General features: G+C 42.4%; 1 protein-coding gene across 3 annotated transcripts in view; it reads right to left on the bottom strand.

Moving 5' to 3' along the window:
* The window catches only part of LOC126985234 (glutathione S-transferase 1-1-like), a 91,424-nt gene that overhangs the window by 52,055 nt on the left and 34,369 nt on the right, over window positions 1–5,000 (bottom strand). The gene's annotated exons all lie outside the window — the stretch shown is intronic.

Raw genomic sequence — 5,000 nt, 5'->3', positions numbered from 1 at the left:
GCGGTTATCTCTCTCTCTCTCTCTCAATAAGGCTTGATTTAGACTTTATTTTTATCCTAGTTTCCTCCTCCTCCTCCTCTTCCTCCTCCTCTTCTTCTTCCTCCTCTTCTTCCTCCTCCTCCTGCTCCTCCTCTTCATTGTCTTCTTCATTCCTTTGCTACATCTCTGACAATATTTACTAATTTTCCTCCTCCTCCTCCTCTTCCTCTCATTGGTTTGCAAATATATTTCCTTAATCTTAAATATTTGACTGGCGCCTTGTGTGTGTGTGTGTGTGTGTGTGTGTGTGTGTGTGTGTGTGTGTGTCACCTGGCTGACACATTCACAGGTAGCCTATATATGGACACACACACACACACACACACACACACACACACACACACACACACACACACACATTTCTTGCCATTTATATCACCCATTTCTCTCTCTCTCTCTCTCTCTCTCTCTCTCTCTCTCTCACAAACTCCCCTTCCTTTCCTCCCTTTCTTCCTCCCCTTTCACCATTTCCACCTATATCCAAGTCACCTATATCCAGTACCCATTTCCACTACCTAAATATCCACCCATATCCATATTTCTGTAACCATATCCATAACTTACTATTCCCCATTCCCACATCCACAATGTCACCCATGCCCTAACCACCCATATCCAACACCCATGTCAACCATACAGTCTGCCTAAGGAACACCCACTCACAACCTCCTACCACTTTCTTATCATTCTCCTCCACCTCCCATTTCCTAACCACCCATATCCACTACCCATTTCCACCACCCATATCTACCCAAGGAACACATAGAACCACATTCCACACACACACACACAACTTCACCCACATACCCTTCCTCCACCCATGTCCACCACCCATATCTACCCAAGGAACACAGAACCACATTCCACACACACACACACACACACACAACTACACCCACATACCCTTCCTCCACCCATGTCCTAATCACCCATATCCACAAACCATTTCTTCACCCATATCTACCCAAGGAACACATAGAACCACATTCCACACACACACACACACACACACACACACACACACACACACACACACACACACACACACACACACAACTCCACCCACATACCCTTCCTCCACCCACGTCCTAACCACCCATGTCTACCACCCACCCAGCCAGGTTAAGGTATAGAGTCAACCAGTCAACCCGTGGCACTTCGCACGCCCTCAGAGCACAGTCACTCCATTGGCACTAAGATTGGCATTCACTAACACGTGGCACCTCACCTGACAGCCTCCGTGCGTCTGAATGTGCCTTTAAAAATCAGCTGATGGCAACATAAACAAAGAGGAGGAAGAGGAGGAGCGGAGGAGGAGGAGGAGAGGGAATGGAGGTGAAGGAGGAGAGGATATGTGAAATTCGGTGATGTTAGTGTGTGTGTGTGTGTGTGTGTGTGTGTGTATGTAGTGGTGGTGGTTGTAGTAGTAGTAGTAGTAGTAGTAGTTGTAATGTCATTCCCATATCATAAAAATAGTAAAAATAGTAGAAATAAAATAAATGACTAAATAAAGAGAAAAAGAGAAAGGAAGAAAGAAGAAAACAAACACACACGAAAGAGAATATATGAATGAGAAGAAAAAAAACCCAGCTGATGACGAAGACAAACAAACACTTATACTTGGAGAAACAAACAAACAAACAAACAAACAAAAGACACGGACCCACAGAAAGGTAACGAAGGAAAGAAGAAAAAGAAAAAAAGAAGAAGAAAAGGGAAAACAAAAATAGAAGAAAACAAAAACAGAAAAATTGAAAAAAGAAAAGAAAGGAGAAAAGAAAGACAAAAGAAAACAAGAAAAGGAAAAGAAACACACACACACACACACACACACACACACACACACACACACACACACACACACATGAGGAAAGACAAAAAAAAACATCCCCTCTATTATAATTTCCCTCTCTTAAGTTAAACACACACACACACACACACACACGTACCCACCCCCACCCACACACACACACACAACCCCCCCTCCCCCTTTCCCCCTCACAACCCTCTCCCCCCTCCCCCACACATATAAATAGGCCCCATCACTCCCTTCCTTCCCTTAAAAGCAAAACAGTACACGCGTGAAGGACCCTCAAATCGACTCTCACTATTTCTCGTCTCCAATATTTCCTGTTATTTTTTCTCCTTCCTCTAATTTATAAGGTCATCATTTCTCGATTTGGGGTACATTTGCACGCTTCCTCCTCCTCCTCCTCCTCCTCCTCCTCCTCCTCCTTCTCTTTTCCCTCTCTTTCTCTCTTTTCTCTTGTCTCTCTCTCTCTCTCTCTCTCTGTGTGTGTGGGTGGGTGTGTCTGTGTATGTGTGTGACTGTGTGTGAATGTGTGAGTGTGTGTGTGTGTGTGTGTGTGTGTGTGTGTGTGTGTGTGTGTGTGTAGGGAATTGAGGTCTTGCAGTCCTTTCCTCTCCCTTCCCCTCCCTTCCTCTCCCTTCCCTTCCCTTCCCTTCCTTTCCTCTCCCTCCATCTCCACTCCCTTCCCCTTCTTTCCCTTCCCTTCCTCTCCCTTTCCTTTCCCTCCCTCTCCCCTCCCTTCCCCTTCTTTCCCTTCCCTTCCTTTCCTCTCCCTCCATCTCCACTCCCTTCCCCTTCTTTCCTTTCCCTTCCTCTCCCTTTCCTTCCTTTCCTTTCCCTCCCTCTCCCCTCCCTTCCCCTTCTTTACCTTCCCTTCCTTTCCTCTCCGTCCATTTCCACTCCCTTCCCCTTCTTTCCCTTCCCTTCCCTTCCCTTCCTCTCCCTTCCCTCTCTCTCTCTCCTTCCCCTCCCTTTCATCATATCTCCCTCCCTCCTTTTTTTCCATCCCCCACCTCCTCCTCCTTCTCCTCCTCCTCCTCCCACTCACCATACTACGTGATTAAGTGATGACGCCCTTACAGTCGGACGTCACGAGGTCGTAAATCTCATTAATCGATGACTGGGGAGGATTTTCTGCTTTTGAAGAATTTGGCCAAGGACGAGACGGAGAGAGAGAGAGAGAGAGAGAGAGAGAGAGAGAGTGTGTGTGTGTATAGGGGTTGTGTTCTTGTATACTATTACTACTACTACTACTACTACTACTATTACTACTACTACTATTACTACTACTACTATTACTACTACTACTACTACTACTACTACTACTACAACAACCAATTTTCCTCAACCTCAAACTGTTTAAATAAATGAACACTTAAAAATATATAAATGAAAGCAAGAAGAAGAAGAAGAAGAAGAAGAAGACGGAGAACAACAACAACAACAACAACAACAACAACAATATCAACAACAATATCAACTTAGGAAATACAGGAAGAAAAAAAGTGGAATAAAACGCAAAATAAAGGAGAGAAAAAAGCAAGGAAAAGATATTAAAGTAGAGAAAAAAATAGTAAAAAAAAAAGAAAGAGAAATCAAAGATGTATTGAGACTCTTAAATTTGGGGTGACATTTATATTTTTTAAACTTTTTCTTTTTTCTTTTTATTTGGTTTACGAGCGCCGATTATGTTTTCTGTTTTGGTTTACGAGCACCAGATTATAATTTTTTTTGGTTTACGAGTGCCGCTTAATATTGCTCGTCTGGGAGAGATGAACATGTTTTCTGTTTTGGTTTACGCGCGCCAGATTATAATTTTCTGTTTTGGTTTACGAGTGCCGCTTAATTCTGCTCGTCTGGGAGAGATAAATATGTTTTCTGTTTTGGTTCACGAGCGCCAGATTATAATTTTCTGTTTTGGTTTACGAGTGCCGCTTAATTTTGCTCGTCTGGGAGAGATGAACATGTTTTCTGTTTTGGTTCACGAGCGCCAGATTATAATTTTCTGTTTTGGTTTACGAGAGCCGCTTAATTTTGCTCGTCTGGGAGAGATGAACAGGTTTTCTGTTTTGGTTTACGAGCGCCAGATTATAATTTTCTGTTTTGGTTTACGAGAGCCGCTTAATTTTGCTCGTCTGGGAGAGATGAACATGTTTTCTGTTTTGGTTTACGAGCGCCAGATTATAATTTTCTGTTTTGGTTTACGAGAGCCGCTTAATTTTGCTCGTCTGGGAGAGATGAACATGTTTTCTGTTTTGGTTTACGAGCGCCAGATTATAATTTTCTGTTTTGGTTTACGAGAGCCGCTTAATTTTGCTCGTCTGGGAGAGATAAATATGTTTTCTGTTTTGGTTTACGAGCGCCAGATTATAATTTTCTGTTTTGGTTTACGAGTGCCGCTTAATTTTGCTCGTCTGGGAGAGATAAATATGTTTTCTGTTTTGGTTTACGCGCGCCAGATTATAATTTTCTGTTTTGGTTTACGAGCACCTGATTATAATTTTCTGTTTTGGTTTACGAGTGTCGCTTAATTTTGCTCGTCTGGGAGAGATATGTTTTCTGTTTTGGTTTACGAGCGCCAGATTATAATTTTCTGTTTTGGTTTACGCGCGCCAGATTATAATTTTCTGTTTTGGTTTACGAGAGCCGCTTAATTTTGCTCGTCTGGGAGAGATAAATATGTTTTCTGTTTTGGTTTACGAGCGCCAGATTATAATTTTCTGTTTTGGTTTACGCGCGCCAGATTATAATTTTCTGTTTTGGTTTACGAGTGTCGCTTAATTTTGCTCGTCTGGGAGAGATAAACAAAGTGATAAACTGCGGGAGATAGAGAGAGATCAAACAAACTACTTTACATTATTTATAGTACTCGTCTTCCTCCTCCTCTCCTCCTCCTCCTCCTCCTCCTCCTTCTTCTCCATAATCATCACCTCTACTATTATTATTATCATCTTTATTATTAACTTTTATGGAGTTTGGGTTTTAATGATGTTCCTCTTCCTCTTCCTTCTTCTTCTTACTCCTCTACTACTACTACTACTACTACTACTACTACTACAACTACTACTAACTGGATTTTTACTTTTCATTCTTATTCTCTTCCTCTTCGTCTTCCTCCTCCTCCTCCTCCTCCTCCTGTTACTACTACTAC

Source organism: Eriocheir sinensis, chromosome 59, assembly GCF_024679095.1.
Source record: "Eriocheir sinensis breed Jianghai 21 chromosome 59, ASM2467909v1, whole genome shotgun sequence".
NCBI classification, from domain to species: Eukaryota; Metazoa; Arthropoda; class Malacostraca; order Decapoda; family Varunidae; genus Eriocheir; species Eriocheir sinensis.
This window is presented reverse-complemented; position numbering and strand designations above follow the sequence as displayed.